The sequence below is a fragment of the Carcharodon carcharias genome, chromosome 9 (assembly GCF_017639515.1).
Source record: "Carcharodon carcharias isolate sCarCar2 chromosome 9, sCarCar2.pri, whole genome shotgun sequence".
NCBI classification, from domain to species: domain Eukaryota; kingdom Metazoa; phylum Chordata; class Chondrichthyes; order Lamniformes; family Lamnidae; genus Carcharodon; species Carcharodon carcharias.
The window spans coordinates 54341199-54358565 of NC_054475.1; the positions used below are offsets into that span (position 1 = coordinate 54341199).

Sequence of the window (17367 nt, forward strand, 5' to 3'; positions counted from 1 at the left end):
CGCCTGAGTTTGTGAACGCGCTAGATGAATGCAAATTCTTATTATTATATAGCAGGGACGAGGCCATTCAGCCCCTCATGTCTGTATTAGCTGTTTGTAAGAGCTATCTGATTCGTCCCGCTGTTCTGCGCTTTTTCCCATTGTTCTCCATCGTTTTACTTCCAAGTTTATTTCTCCTTTAAAGGTAATCTGCTTCCTTCCGGGCAGTGCATGGATGAACACAGAGGCAATGTATCATTGAGATTAGGTTACTAAGCAAGTGTGTTTAAGCGGGCGTTCTTCTCCCTGTGAGAGAGGCGCTGGTTCTCATTGATATGCAGGCACACTACTTCCGCCTGAGCTTCATCCAGCCAGGATCGGAACTCACTCAGCAAATACACACACATCGTGAAAGTGGACCAGACTGTAAGCTGTGCTCCGAGGTCTGGTCATTCACCCGGGCCCAATGTAGTCTCTTATTGACAAGGGTGGGATGTGAAAAAGTTGCAAGCGAGGAATCCACCCCCCGAAATTAATCATGGAATTGGACAACAGCCGGGAAGGGCTGGTAAGAAAAAGGATTTCATAACTTCTCTGCAAAAAAAAAGACAGAAACTTTTCAAGTGACTTGTTCCACTGTCTGTGGGAGCAAGGTTTGGTGGAAGAAACTTTTATATAACAGTTCGCCTTGTGCACTTTAGAGGCGTGATCTTACTCCAGCTTTAGTGATCGACTCCTAATTATTGATACCTCTGTGGTTAAACCGGTCTGAAACCTGTTCTTAATCATTGAAACCTGTCATCCTGCGAAAGTATAGTTAAGAAACAATCGTGTGGGAAGGAGACGTTCTTATGGGATTTAACCGAGAGGTTCTGACTGGATGGGTATACGAGTTGTTGGAAGAGGTCAAGGGTGCCCGTGATGTCTGGAGTTTGTGTTAGCGATTTGTTGTGGCTGTCGAAGGGGATGTGCGTGTGAGGGGAAGGAGAGAGGGCAATGCTGGAAACCTGTGTGTAGGTGAGGCATCCGGTGGAGTGAATGTCTCCCTCGCTGCGGGGGATAAACTGCGGATCCTCCGTGTGTCTTCAGCAATGTCTCAATGAGCAGAATTGTGTCGAAGGTTTTTTTTTAAATGAGGGTGTGGTTCACTTTCTAAGATACGTTTCTTCCTTAATTTCACTGTGCTGTGCACTGTGGTCCTGGAGAAGGGTTACAGGTCAAGACTTGTTGCCAAGTCAATGGCTGTGTGAAAGAGCCCCCAGGAGGCGCCCCCGAAACCCCAGCACCTTCCCCTGGGTGAGGATCCGCTCCGCTCTCTCCCTCCCCCCACTGACAACCAAGATCAGACACTCAGTGAAGCAACACGTTTGGGTTGCAAATGGTCGGATTTCTGTCGCGTGTTTGTACGCGTGAGTACAGCATTATCCTGATTCACATCCCAAAAACCAGAGTTTCTGCTCTCGAGTTGTACAATGTATCCATCCCGTCTATTTTGAGCTCTGTAACACTTGGCAGTGCTGGTGGGGTGTACAGACCCATGTTTGTTGGGCATACTTAATTGCCCTTGCTCAGTGGTTTGCTCTGTCACAATGCTGGACTTACAGGTAGATCAGACCAGATTTCTATCCTTAAAAGACATTAGTGAACCAGGTGAGTTTTACAACAATGGGCACTGAGACTGCCTTTTAATCCCAGATTTTATGAACTGAATTTAAACTCCCCCAGTGGGATTTGAACCCATGCCCCCCCCGTTAGTCTGGGCTTCTGGATCACTCACCCAGTGACATTACTACCATGCCACCATCAGTTCTTGGAGGCTATAAGAATGAAGCTTAATCTCCAAGAATTGCAAACAAACCAGGAGAGCATTAAACAAAACTTTTTCTTTTCATTATATTTGAACACTTTGTTGTACACTTTGGAGATGGGGATGTGGTGGAATGGTTTCAGCAGCAGCCAAGGTTAATCCAATTGAGCCTGTTTCCATTTCACTTGGTATATAAAGATAGCATGTCTGGAGAATGGATCAATGGTAGAAGTGTGTGATCATTTGAGGTAGGTGGATTTGTATTGAAAATATACCCAACCAAATTTGGTATCCCTATGGCTTAGTGATGGATGCATTTAAGAATAAGTCTGGCAGAGTATAATGCATTGGTACCAATTCACTAAACAAACCCATAGAGAACAGTGGAAGTTAATACAACCGTGAGCACTGCTCCCCAATGGACTTGCATCCATCTACAGCCCATGAATAAGGAATTACATTTATAAAGTGCCTTTCGTTATTTCAGGATGCCACAAAGCATTTTACAGTGAATTAACTATTTTTTTACTGTAGGAAACATAGCAGCAAATTATCACACAGCAAGATCCCACAATCAACAATATGATAATGACCATATATTTTATAGCGAAGTTGTTTGAGGGATAAATATCGGTCAGGACACCAAGGGGGACTCCTGTGCTGTTCTTTAAATTAGTGATGTAGAATCTTTTACATTTACTGAGAGGACCTCAACCTAAAGTCTCATCTGCACTGGAATGTCAGCCTAGATAATGTGCTCAGGGCTCTGGAGTGGGACTTGAACACACAACCTTCTGAAGTCATGAGAGGAAAGTGCTGCCACTGCATCACAAAATAGCAGTTAAATGGAAAGGAGGGGTGTTTGAGTTTTCTGTCTCTGGTTATTTAGTTACCTGGACCACCATGATACTAAATGTAACACTGAGGTTGGGAGGTGGTAACCATGGCAACAATTAATTATACAGACAGCATCTTTTGTAGCTTGTCCATGGCTGATAGCCGTGGGGAAAAGTTGTCTGATGATTCAATTCAGCAGGAGGTTAGTGCATACAGCAGCTCAAAGCTGCTGAACGTCAGGGATGGAGAGTAATGAGAGCAGTGCTCACACATTTGACACTTGTAGCAGCAAGACCTGATTATGGGAAAGACAGCAGAGTGTGCAATGAGCTGAAATCTGAGCGAATTGAAACAGTCCTAAAGCAAAAGCCTGAATGTTAAATTTGTAGCCCACATGGTAGTCACCACTACAAGGCCCTGCTACACTTTCTGCAACCACTTCAGGGCAGTAACGTTGTCAATTCTGGTTGGAAATGTTCCTGAAGGTTTCATCATATGACCACTTAACCTCAACCACCCCACCCCCATTCTCCTGCCATTGGTCCCCTGACATATCCATCCTCACATCGTGTCCCCTTATGTCATTTGGATGGCAGGCAGACTCTTCATTATCCAATTGGATGATTTTTTTTGTTCCTGGAACATGGGCATTGCTGGCTGGGCTAGCATTTGTTGCCCATCCCTAATTGCCCTTGAGAGGGTGGTGGTGAGCCAAGTTCTTAAACCGCCACAGTCCATGTGGTGTCGGTACACCCATAGTTTTGACATTTCTGTAGTAATTTAATACAAGTAATTAAGAAGGCAAATGGAATTTTGGCTTGTATTGCTAGGATTTAAAAATAGGGAAGTCTTGTTACAACTGTACAGGGTGTTGGTGAGGCCATACCTGGAGTACTGTATACAGTTTTGGTCCCAGTATTTACAAAAGGATATACTGGCATTGGAGGCAGTTCAAAAGAGCTTCACTAGGCTGATTCCTGGGATGAAGGGATTGACTTATCAAGAATGGCTATACAGGTTAGGCCTTTATTCATTAGAGTTTAGATGAATGAGGGGTGATCTTATTGAATTGTACAAGATTATGAAGGGGCTTGACAGGTTAGATATTGAGAAGATGTTTCCACTAGTGGGGGAATCTCAAACTAGGGGACATAGTTGCAGAATAAAGGGGCACTCATTTAAAACTAAGAAGCGAAGGAATTTCTTCTCTCAGAGGGTAGTGAATGTCTGGAATTCTCTACCCCAGAGAGTTATGGAGTCTAGATCACTGAAAATATTTAAAGAGGAGGTAGGTAGATTTTTGAAATATCGGGGAGTTGAGGGCTATGAGGAACTGGCTCAAAAGAGGAGTTGACACCTGGGGCAGATCAGCCATGATCTTATTGAATAGCAGGGCAGGTTTGAGGGGCCAAATGGCCTGCTCCTGCTACTTTTTATGTTCTTAACTGAGTGGCTTGCTCAGCCACTTCAGAGGGCAGTTAGGAGTCAACCACGTTGCTCTGGTCTGGAGCCAGAGCAGGTACGGATAGAATATTCCCTCCCATAGTGAACCAGAGGAGTTCTTAACAACAACCTGGTAGTCTCATGATTATTAGTAAAACTAGTGTTTTATTCCAGATTTATTAATTGAATATAAATTCTGTGATGGGACTTGAACTCCTGTCTCTGGATCACTAGTCCAATAACATTACCACCATGCTACCATCCTAATTCCTGACCATCAGTCAAATAGGCTTTTCCTCCATGTCCAATATTTTAATAGTGTCCAAAGAATATTTTTTGAAAACATAATTCCTTGTCCCTATATATTTTTTTTATCCCTGGTTGCTTGCAGCAGTGCCCTGGAGATTTAATTTCTGCAGACTCAAGATCATATTGGATGGAAGTGAACTCTACTCTCCTTTATTAGGACCTTATCTTCAAAGGTATGTTCCAGTCATGGTGGGGACCATTGTTCCCACTAAGCTGTGCACAGCCGTACAGCAGCCTGGAAGGCACAACACAGGCCTTGTTCACCAAAAAATACCACGGGTGCATGGCCTTGCCAAAGTATCTGAAGGTAGCGTGGATTGAGAATGCTGCCATTCATATCAACATTTTAAAGAGCACATTGGTCATCACACCTGCAAAGCAAAGGAGTGCTGCATTGCCAGGGTAGTAACTGTATGATGAGAAGTTAATCAGAGACCTTGTCTATCAATAAAATATCCTATTGCACAGTTTGAAGAAGGACAAGAAGGAATTATCCTCGTGCCCCGCCCAACAATCTACCCCTCTCCTAAAAACAGAGAAAAAATCATTCTCCTCACTTCTCCTTAAGCAGCATGGCTGTGGACTAATTGCCTGCTGCGTTTGCCTGCATTCCCACCACTTCTGTACAGAGCAGTGGAAGGATTTTGCCATTCCTGGCTTGTGTGAATCTTCCCCCAATCCTTGGAGAAGGTTCAGGATGCACTGATTGGCTGCTAAAATGCAGACTGTATTTAAAGCTCCAATCACTACCAGGCACTCCCAAGCTTGTAGTGTAGTGTTGTATAAATGGATGGTATCTTTGTTTGATCTGTCTGGTGTAGACCCACACCAGACAGTGGGTACTGACCCATGAAGGGTGGAGGTAAAACCCACCCACTCATGAGCTCTTTGGGGTGTTTTTCATTTGACGATTGCTTTGTAGAATCATTCAGCACAGTGAAAAGCCACCTGGTCCGTTGAACCTGTGCTGGCTGTTTTGAACTAGTTGGATAGTTGTTTCAACCCCGCCCCTCTATGGCCTTGCAAGTTTATTTTTCCTTTTCAAATATACATCCAATTCTTTTTGAAAATTGACCATTGAATTTGCTTCCACTACTTTTTCAGGCAATGTGATCCTGACCATCATAACTCACTGCTCTAAAACATTGCCCCTCATTCCCCTATCTGTTTCTTTTGCCAGTTATCTTCAGTCTATGTCTCTGGTTACTGACCCTCCAACCAGTGGAAATAGTTATTCCTTATTTGCCTGATCAAAAGCCCTTAACAATTTTGAACATCAATATTAAATCTCTCCTTAATCTTCTCTGCTCTAAGGAGAACAATGACAACTTCTCTCATCTCTCCACGTAGCTGAAGTCTCTCATTCCTGCTGCGTTAACTGCTTTTCTTGCAGTTACACAAGGAAACAGATGGTTTTCAGTAGGTTAAGATGGGAATATCCTCTTTGCATTAAGTTGAACCTCTGGGGTTTATGTACTGTATGTAGCAGAAACCTAACCGTGAGTGACTCCCTAAACACACCCTACCTCATACTGTAAAAGCAGAGAACATGTCTTTACTTTTCTCTCTCCAACCTGTCAGGACTTGAGGGGATTAATGTATTTGTGTACATCTTGTATGTGGGATTTTTACATTTTGTTTGAAGTAAATTGAACCAAGCTTGCTTTCTAATTAAATGAAAGATGTTTTTCACATTTGCATTTTACCTTTTTGTTTGGAATAAAAGAAATCCCATTTTAGGTTGGAAACTGACAGCCATCTGTCTGCGGCATGTGACCTAGATGGAATCTATCAGCTGTTCTAACACTGGAATTCTCCTCTTATGTCAGAGCAACGCTTTACTGGAAAATAATATTGTCCCCACAGGACATGATGGAAAATCCTGTGTTTTCCATGCTCACTATTTTTGTTGAGTTATGGTGTTGTGAGATGTGACATGTTCATTCCAATACTCAGCTAGTCATGGTATTCTTGTCTTCACCTGGGCTGTTTCAGTTCCACCAGTGGAGTTCTCTCTGCTTTGATTCCCTTGCTAAACATCTTTTGGCCTTTCACATGTCACTGTGCCTATGGATGAATTCCTTCTGACATAACCCTATTGAATTTATTTTCCACTCTTTCTCTCTTCACCGCCCCCAACCAAACTCATGTTGCAGTACACAGCTTGGCACCCATCAAGGATATTTTAGACAAACTGGCACTCCAGAGGGGGGTGACACTTTGGGTGATCTGACACAGAGAAAGACAGGGAAGAGTTCAGTCTGTGTCAGAGGGTGAAGAGAAAAGTACAAGGCTAGTGGGACAGTAGCTAACTGAGTAGTCAGTTATAGGACTCAGTAATGTGATCAGTTTAGTGGTGTAGCTACTGGAAAATGGTTAATTTTGGGTGTCTCAGGGAGAGGTTAAAGTAGGGTGAGAAGCATCAAGTGAACGCTCAAGAATTCACTGGAAGAAAACTGTTTGCATGGGTGCCAGTCCCAAGCAAGGAGCCTTTGTGTCAAACTAGTGGTAACTCTTCACTGGTGTGCCTGTAAGGATATTGCTCAGTAAAGGAATGGAGGAAATTGAATCATCATCTTGTGTTTGTACTGAGATCTTTCCAACCTTTTTGTCTGATGTAATATAGTTCATTTTTCTTGTTTAATAAATATTTTATTTGTTGTGTTAAAAGTTCATCAGCAGACTCCTGTGAACCTATTCAGTAACTTTCCTCAATGGTTTCTGAAAATAAAAGATCTATCAAGCCAAGTTTCACTCTGGGACCTGACTTGTCCAGTACTAACATTAGCTAGAATCATAACACAATGTGAATTTAAACTGAGGCCCCGTTTACCCCTCTCAAGTGGACCTAAAAGATCCTATGGCAGAACAGCTGAGTTGTTTCTACAAAGATTCTAACTGAAACAGATATGATCATTTATCTCTGCTGTTCATGTGACCCTGTGTATGAAATGGCTGCTACGTTTGCTAGATCACAACAGTGGCTACAGTTCAAAAGCGCTTCATTGGCTGTAAAGTCTTTGGAAAGTCTTGGAGGAGATGAAATCTGCTATATAAATGCACATTATTTTCCCCTTTTGGTAGCTTGAGTTAAACGCTTCCTCCCATCTTGGCTGGTCAATGTGACTCTTTAACAATCACTGCCTTGCACAGATGCCCGATATCAGAGAGTGCAGCAAAGCAATCATTGTTGGTAGCTTAAAACATCAATGGGCTGTGTGCTTGTGCAATGAATATGGCCAATGTAGAATTAACATAGTATAAGTGGATTGTTTTCTACAGCAGCTGGTGTTGGCAGTCAGTGTAAGAGCAGATTAACCGAGGGCCCATTTATCTGTTCGGGTCAGTTCAGGTGGATGTTGAAGATCCAGTTAATTGATAAGAGCAGTGAGTTTTCCTGGTGCCTGGTCCAACATTCCTCCCTCAATCAGTAGAACAATAGAATCTTGCAACATGCAGGAAGGGCATTTGTCCCATAGATTCTGTGCTAGCTTTTTAAAAGCGCCATCCAACTAGTCTCTCTTACTCTGCTCTTCACCATGACTCTACACATTTTTCCAATTCAAGTGTATATCCACTTCTCTTTTGAAAGTTATTATTGAATCCCTTTCTACCACCCTTCAGGTCACAACAACTCACTGTATATATTTAAAAACATGCTCCTACCCCTTGGGTGTTTTGCCGATTATCTATAATCTGTGTCCTCTGATTAGTGACCCTCTCAAAAGTGGAAAGTTTCTCCTCTTAGCAAAAATCTTCAGAATTTAAACACTCTTATTAAATCTCCCCTTAACCTTCTCTGCTCTGAGAAGATCAACTGCAGCTTTCAATACAACAGAAGTTCCTCATCTCTGGTGTCATTTGAGCAAATCTCCTCAATAAACCTTAACTGCGTGCTTGTCTAATTTGCTGTTTTGTGGGATGTTGTTCAGTACAATGTTTTGATTGAGGTGGCACTTCATAAACCAGGCTGTTTAAATTTAGGAGCTTCTTGACAACACTGTAGTGTTGGAATTTTTAAAAATATTTGTTCATGGCATGTAGGCGTCGCTGGCTAGGCCAGCATTTATTGCCCATCCCTAATTGATCCTTGAGAAGGTGGTGGTGAGCTACCTTCTTGAGCCACTGCAGTCCATGTGGTGTAGGTACATCCACAGTGCTGTTAGGGAGGAAGCTCTAGGATTTTGACCCAGCGACAGTGAAGGAATGGCGATATATTTCCAAGTCAGGATGGTGAGTGGCTTGGAGGGGAATAATGTGAGAGGTAATTTAATCTGAAGAATTTAAAGGAATTCTGTAATCCAGTAAATTGCATTATTATCAACATACTGTTAATAAATACATCAATGGTGAAATTGCACACGTTGTTTTGACTGTTTAAAAAATGTATCTATTTCAGCTCAAGTTTAAGATGGTGTAAAATGTTGGTGCTGTAACAAGCGCTAATTTCTGTCATTGTGTTATGGAGTGATAAAAGCAAAGTTCTGGGATTGCCTCTCCTGCAGTTAAAACCTTCAGTTTGCCTCAAGCAAGAACGTTAGACAGGGAAAGAGGTACTGTTAACAGTAAGAAGTGTGTAATATTTGCAGCTGTACCTCCTGGTATCATTTGCTTTGGAATTATTCAGTGTGAGTGCCAGTGAGTGAAGTCCTTCACAGTCATACTGTGTTTCAGGAACCATAGTACCTCATTCAGCCCCTCGAACCTGTACCACCATTCAGTTAGATCATGGCTGATTTGTACTTTAACTCCATTTACTTGCCTTGATTCCACAACACTCAACCTCGGCTAACAACAATCTATCGTGCTCAGTTTTGAAATTTTCAATTGACCCCTAGTCTCAAAAGCATTTTGAGGGAAAGAGCTCCAGATTTCCACAACCCTTTGTGTGAAGAAGTGCTTTCTGACAGCACTGAACAGTCTCATTCTAATTTGAAGATTATTCCCCTTTTGTTTTGGACTGTCCCATCAAAGGAAATAGTTTCTACCCTATCAACCCCTCTTAGTCATCTGCAAAATTCCAAATAACCGTTGCATTCTGTTTTTCATGAAGATGTTTCTTTTTAGTGTTCTTTTTGATCTGTGGTCTTCCCCAACCCAGTCGTGGGATCTGGAATGTACTGCCTGAGTGTGCTGGAGGCAGGGTCAATTGAGACAATTGGATTATTATCTGAAAAGGAAGAATGAGCAGGGCCACATGGGGAAAGTGGGGGGTGTGGCACCAAATGAATTGTTCTTTCAGAAAGCCAGCGCACCCATGACAGACCAAATGGCCACCTCCTGTGCTTTAACCATTCTGTAATTCGGGTGCCCGTTCCATGTGTCTCTTGGAGCTGAGAATGGGTGGGTATCACATTTCCAGGTTTACGGTTATAAAAAAAAAAAGCCCCATCTTTGAGATTGCCCCTGTCCAGGAGGATCAGCTCTGAGTCAATGATTATTGCATACCCATAATGATGTGAGTGGAACTGGGAATTCAGCAGCATCAGGTTCTGAGTAGAGAAGCCATTGCTCCCTACTGCTATGTGTTGATACTCTGTTTAGCAAAAAAATCATTCTGGGATAGAGGCATTGCTAGCAAGGCCCAACATTTGTTGTCCATCCCTGATTGCACTTGAGAAACTAGTGCTAGACCATTTTTATTGAACCACCGCAGTCCATCCAATGTAGGTACTTCCACAGTGCTATTCAGGAGGGAGTTCTAGGATGTTGACCCTGCGACAGTGAAGAAACAGTGATAGAGTTTCATGTCAAGATGGTGTGTGACTTGGAGGAGAGCTTGCAGATTAAGGTGTTCCCATGCACCTGCTGCCCCTATCCTTCTAGATGGTAGAGGTTGAGAGTTTGGAAGGTGCTGTTGAAGGAACATTGGCGAGTTGTCGCAGTGCATTGTGTAATGATACACTGTGCTACAGTATGCCTCTGGTGAAGTGAGGGAGTGTTTAAGGTGGTGGGTCAAGCGGACTGCTTTGTCCTGGATGACGTTGAACTTTTCAAATGTTGTTACAATAATATTGGGGTCAGTGTGAAAATACCATAGCTGCTGCTACACAGGGATTCCGATTAGCTATAGGGAGGCTTCTCTATGGATTACTGGTAAATATGAATATCTCAGCACTATTATTCAGACCAGAATCTCCCAGCTTTGATCATGATCTGTGTTGAGTTGAAGGATCACTGCTGGGATGTTAGTGCCACAGTGCCCCACCCGTGCTCTGGGTTAGCGAAATGGAAAAAATATCAGGTTCCTACTTCTTGCTAACCAGTGACACCTGCTGCACATGTTAGATGACAGCATTGAGTTTGACTGGTAAAATTATCTAGCAGCATTTACAGGTTTGGTTCACAGATGAAGATTGGCCAGTTTGGTGTTCTGTTGACAATTGTCTGGTGCAGCAGTGCCCCAGCGGATGCAGGAAAGACACGTCCACAACTGTGCCCCAAGCAGGAGTCAGTGCTACAAGATGGCAAGAAAATTAGAACTAGCTTCTCAAGATACTCACTATAACCTGTAACCAAACTGATGTGGCTAGTCCAAGTTTTCTTCCTGAAGTGACGGTATTGCAAAGGCTCCCTACACAAGAGAAAGGGAAGCATTATTCCAAAGTTTTTCTTTGTGGTCTGGTGACGCCCTGTCAGCTGAACACCATGAAACCTGGTTGTACTTTTCTTTTGACCTCAGCCCTGACCCTTAACCCTGATTCTCAAATTCATGGAATCACTGTGCTGAGATTTATACAATCCGCGATGATGTTCAGTTCCCACCACCCCCACTGTTTATTTATCTGCAAATGGTTCTTGATAATTGGAAAGTCCACAATGTGATAGCTTTTGTTTTCAATCCCTGTGCTGAGCTCAACCAATCTGCTTGTATCAGAACATCCTCCTACACCAGTGTCATTACTGTCAGTCCATCTGCAGTTCAAACACATTTTCTGAAAATCATAAATCACATCGCCTTTGATTTGATCTAATCTTCATCCTTTGCTCATCACAGTTATTGAGAATGGCTCTAGATTACAGCTGGTGTTAAAGCACTGATATTGCAGTCAAATGATGTGACCAAGGAACATTGCCCCACTGGCAGTGTGAGTGTGAAGGAATTATACTGTTTGAAATGATGAAGGTCACTTCTTTAGCAGCAACTTTGCACCCTTTACCTTTTATGGGGTGAACATCTTTTGCCAAGTCCCACATTAGATAGGGTGGAGTTGGGGGAGTCACAGCCAGATAAGGAGGGGTTGGGCCATGGCTGCATAGGGTGAGGATCACAGCCAAGTGAGATCATGGCAGGTGAGTGGAGAGGGAGGTCATGGCTGACCAGTGAGAGAGAGTTGGTCTTAAGTTCTGATGCTTCCTCTGTGGATTAAAAAATTAACTAACTTCCAGCTGCTGGGGTATGGAAGTCTTAAAAATGGGCCTTTATTTTAAAACAAGGTGTATCATTCTGCTTACATTTAGAAATCTCGGAGAAAATCTAGACTGTAGCTGATGGGGTTCCCAACCCTCCCATAATGACCGGGAGCCCACCAGAATCGATGGCATTCTCCCGGTGGCCAAAGAAATCAATATGGCAGATTTTAAAATGATATTTTAGACAAATCACTCCCGTAATTCATCATCAGCCACCAAAAAGAAGGGGAAAAAGCTACAACTCCCATCCGATGCCTTGACTTCAAACAGGGATATTAAAAGCTGCTAAAACTGAGGAGAAAAATATTTTTTTCTCTCTCTCTCTCTCTCCAGCTCTGTGTTTTTAATGACATGAAGTGATCCAAACCCCAACTCGTGCCCTTTGCAGTCAGACTAAAGCTCGCTGCTCATGCCCGATCCTTCAATGAAGTTCAAACCGCACCAAACCCATCACAGATGACATTTAACTGGTGCCTCTCTCAACTTTTGTCTGATGAGCCAGTCTTCATTTGGGAACCTGGATTTCCTGATTTGGAAAACTGCTGAATCAGTGGTGTTAAAAGTCATGTTTCTGGCTGCATGGTTCTGGCCGGAGATTCCCCTCTAGACTTTGGGTGATGTCAGGGGTAGGAGAGGGGCCCCAAGTCTCTGGCAGGGCAGGCCTTGGACACCCCATGGCTCGGGGTGAACTTAGGGGTGTGGTGGCTTTGAGGCCCAACTTACCTAAGGTCAGAATAAAATGGCTACTATACTGAAAGGTTTGAACGAAGAAGTGAGGGCAGTAGTACCACAAATGCCTCTATCATTCCATACAGTTGGTTGTTTATGCTGCGGAAGAACTTTCTCAGTGCATGGGAGGTATCTCCAACCACATCTTGCATTTGTAAAGCATCATTAATGTAGGAAAACTTAATAAAACATGTCAAGGTGCTCCACAGGAACGTCATCAACCAACATTTGACACTGAGCCACATTAGGAAATGTCAGAGATAAAAACAAAAAACTGCGGATGCTGGAAATCCAAAACAAAAACAGAATTACCTGGAAAAACTCAGCAGGTCTGGCAGCATCGGCGGAGAAGAAAAGAGTTGACGTTTCGAGTCCTCATGACCCTTCAACAGAACTAAGTGAATCCAAGGAAGGGGTGAAATATAAGCTGGTTTAAGGTGTGTGTGTGTGTGTGGGGGGGTGTGTGGGGGTGTTGGGGGGTGCGGGGGGGATGTGTGTGGATTCACCCAATCCCTCCCACCACTCCCCGCCCCCCCCCCCCACCACACACACACGCACACACACACCTTAAACCAGCTTATATTTCACCCCTTCCTTGGATTCACCTAGTTCTGTTGAAGGGTCATGAGGACTCAACATCAACTCTTTTCTTCTCCGCCGATGCTGCCAGACCTGCTGAGTTTTTCCAGGTAATTCTGTTTTTGTTTAGGAAATGTCAGGATTAGTCAGTTAGATGTATGTCTTTTAAAGGAGGGGGAGGGGTGGAACCCCTAAATGAACTCCTGATTTAAAACTTGAAGCAGTAATTGATGAGGTGCATATCTACAAATTACACTCTGGTTACACCTGTATCTGTACTTGCATATTCATTACACAATTGTCTCAGCACATTTGCATGTTAGACTCTGGTTTGTTGTGGTTTTCTGAGGTGTTCTGAGGAATGTAGAACACAAACATGCCGGGTACAGCATGAGGGTCAGTTTGTCACTGAACATGTCATCCAGAGAAAGTGAATTGAACTCCCACCATGTCAGGTTGAGAATTTGAATTCGATTGAAAAAGTTTTTGAACATCTGGGCTTTTAAAAGCTGGTTCCAGTAAAAGTGCCCATGAAGTGACCTGATTGTAAAACTTTGGCTGGTTTATGAATGTCGATTAAGGATGGAAGTTTGCTGTTGGAATTGTAGAATGGTTATAGCTCAGAAGGAGGCCATTCAACCCATTGTGTCCATGCTGGCTCTCTGCAAGAGCAATTCTGACACTTCCATTCCTCTGCCCTTTCCCCGTAGACATGCATTTTGTCCCATCAGGCCATATAAAATTTCCTTTTGAAAACCACGATTGGATCTTCCTTCACTACACTCTCAGACAGTTTATTCCAGATCCTAACCACTCGCTGCATAAGGACATTTTTTCTCATTTCACCGTAAACCTGTGCCCTCTGGTTCATGATCCTTACACCAATGGGAACAGTTTCTCCCTATTGACTCTGCCCAGACCCCTCATGATTTTGAATACCTCTATCAAATCTCCTCTCAACCTTATCCGAGGACATCAGTCCCAAATTCTCCAATCTTTCCATGGAACTGAAGTCCCTCAGCCCTGAAACTGTTCTCATGAATCTTTTCTGCAGCCTCTCAAGTCTTCATATCCTTCCTAGGGTGCGGTGACCAGAATTGGATACACTAGTCCAGTTGTGCTCAAGCCAGAGTTTTATAAAAGATTCATCATAACTTCCTTGCCTTTGTGCTCTATAATTCTATTTATAAAGTCCAGGATACTGATATGTTTTTTTAACTGCTATCTCAACCTGCCCTGCCACCTTCAATGACTTTTGCAAGAATACTCCCTCTGCTCCTCCACCCCCTTCCGAATTTGGAATTGTATCCTTTATTTTGTGTTGTCTCGCCTTGCTCTTCCTACCAAAATGTATCACTTTACAATTTTCTACATGAAATTTTGTCCACCATGTGTCCGTCCATTCCATCAGCCTAAGTCCTCTTGAAACCTATCACTATCCCCTTCATAGTTCACGATCTTTTCAACTGCAGATTTTGAAATTGAGCCCTGTACATCCAAGTCTAGGTCAATAATCTATGTCAAGACCCCTGGGAAACCTCACTACAGTAGATAACTTCCTGCAGTCTGAAAAACAACCATTCACTACTCACTCATTTCCTGTCACTTAGCCAACTTCATGAAGGTTATTCCATGACCTTCAACTTTGTTGACAAGCCTGTTGTGTAGCACTTTATCAAATGTCTTGGAAGTCCACGTACACCACATCAACTGCATTATCCTTATCAACCATCTCTATTACCTCAATTTTTTTAAAAAAGCTCAATCAAATTATTTAAACGTGATTTGCCTTTAACAAATCTATGCTGACTTTCCTTAATTAATCTGCGCTTGTCAAAGTTATTGTCCCAGTTATTGTCTTTAAAAGCTTTCCTTTCAAGGGTAAACTGATTCGCCTCCAGTTGCTGGGCTTATCTGTGCACCCTTTTCCTTGAACAAGAGTGTAAACATTTGCAGTTCTCCAGTCCTTTGACACCACCTCTGTATCTAAGGAGGGTTGGAAGATTATAGCCAATGCCTCCAACCTCACTTCCCTTACCATCTTCAGCTGCACCCCATCCGATCCATTTATATATTCTTTAATGGGATGTGGGAGTTACTGGAAAGGTCATCATTTTTTGCGCATCCCTCGAAGGTGGTGGTGACTCCTGGCAACTTACCAACTTTAAGTACAAGCAGCCTTTCTAATACCTCCTTTTTCTTTCAACTTTTAGCCCACCCAGTTCCTCAATTATCTCCTCTTTCACTCTGACTTGGGAAGCGTCTTCTTCCTTGGTAGAGACAAACACAAAATACTCATTTAGCGGGGTTTGAGACACCATACCTGTACTATGAAAAAAACAGAGATGGCTGAAAACTGGACATTTTTAAAAGCTGCCATTCATGAACTTTAATTCTTCCTAAATGAGCAAAATAACTTGTATGGCTTAGGTGCTGCATTGGCTTGGTGGCGCACCTGACTTATCAGCTTCATGCGCTGGTCTTTTCCAGTGGTCCAAGTGGCCCTTGATCCGATCTGACCTTGCCTGGCTCTGCCAGATCTGGCCTGACCCAAAAATTGACAAGACCTGATATGTGGCAAGAGCTTGGTTCCAAGGTTGCTGTGCCTGTACCTCAGCCATACTCTCCAAACGTATGTCCCCTGTTTGGTCTCCAATTGGCTGCACCCTTCCTCTTGCTATTTTTCAAGTATTTATATGCCTAAAGAAGTCTTTTAGATTCCCTTTTTATGTTAGTTGCCTATCTCTTCTTGTTCTGTCTTCAGTTCTCATGTCTTTTCCCGTTTCTCCTCTGAATTTCTGTCTTCAGCTTGGTTCTGACTTGTATTGTCCAGCTGACGTCCAGCTGACGCTTTTTCTCCTTCATCTTGCTCTCTATTTCTTTTGTCAGTCAGGGAACTTTGGCTTTGTTCACCCAACTTTTCTTCCCAAGTTACTACCCAAATTTTACCTTGGACAGATCGGATGCCATGAGGTTGAGGGGGTGGATGGCATTGATGGGGATGACTTGGCATTGGGATGAAATGAGGGTGATAGAGGGGTGAAAGGAATGGGATCCGTGTGGCATGAGAGGGAAGTCATGGGAAGGATAGAATAGCATGGGATGGGGATTTAAAGAAGTACTGTTGCAATAAAGATGCTCATTTTGCTACAAATGTTTTGTGGGTCTCTGCTAATACCTATTTTTTACTCTAGTACTATGTGCTTCTCCCAATCCTTTTGTGCACCTTGTTTATCCTTACTAATGCTACGTCCTGTTGTGCATCTCCAGCCAAGTTAGTTTAAACCATCCCCAAATAGCACCAGCAAATCTCCGCACAAGCACATTTGTTCTCTGTCCAGATGCAATCCGCCCAGTCTGTACAGTTCCCATCACCCCCAGAGCCAGTCCCAATATCCGAGCAGTATAACCCTCCCTCTTGCACCATATTTTTAGCCATGCATTCATCTGCTTTATCCTCTTATTTCTATACTCATAGCGCATGGTACTGGGAGTAATCTGGAACTCCCTGCCCCTCCTCATCAAGGATTCATTTCTGGTGCAGAAATAGCTGAAGGCACCAGAGACAAAACACCCAAAAAAAAGTGAAACCACAGGTAAATGTTGCTGAACTGATCACGTTGAGACTTGAGCAACCTAGGATGAGGTTTCACAAGTTAGTTTCCTGCCTTCTCAATTGACTGTGAGCTCATCTGTAATCACACCCAGCTACCTGGTTCTAGTCTCACCATGTCATGAAGATCTAATGTACTACAGATGCTGCCAAGTCTCGCCGTCTGTCAGATAGGCAGACCAATTACTTGGACTCCTATGCTTTATCATGTCTTTTTCCTCAGTGAATGTATTTGTGTTTGTCGTTACATCCTCTGGAAGTTCAGCCAATAGTCTAACCTGTGATGTACAGCCACTACATAGACAAATGCAAGTCTCAGTGCAAAAGCAGATTAATCAATGTTCATCTGTTTTTTGGGGGCATTGATTGAGGGAGGAAGGTTGACCAGGACAACCCTGTTCTCCTTTGAATAGTACCACCAGATTCTGCTACAGTTCTGCTAAATTAGCTTGTTTTTTACCTAGGGCACAGCTATACCAACTGCAGGGCACAGTTGTTTCCCCAGTACCCTTGGGTTATTGAGTCAGGTACCCATTCCTCATCACTCTCCTGGCTGCAAAATGCATCCTTATGACAATTGTGCAAGCCTACCCCGATCCCAACTACTTACCCCGATCCCAGGATCAAACCTGGGACTGTCCTAGTCAGTAGATGTCAG

The 17367-nt window shown here is 43.2% G+C and overlaps 1 protein-coding gene across 2 annotated transcripts in view; it reads left to right on the forward strand.

Annotated features, from left to right (window-relative positions):
• Window positions 1-346: 346 nt before the first annotated feature.
• Window positions 347-17367, forward strand: part of LOC121281904 (DENN domain-containing protein 2C-like) — a 218084-nt gene continuing 201063 nt past the window's right edge. The window contains exon 1 of one of the 2 annotated variants that reach the window (XM_041195063.1): window positions 347-547. The gene's annotated coding sequence lies outside the window, so the exon portion shown is untranslated. Of the gene's footprint in view, window positions 548-977; window positions 997-17367 lie in introns of those variants that run through there. The other variant, XM_041195065.1, reaches the window with a different exon arrangement.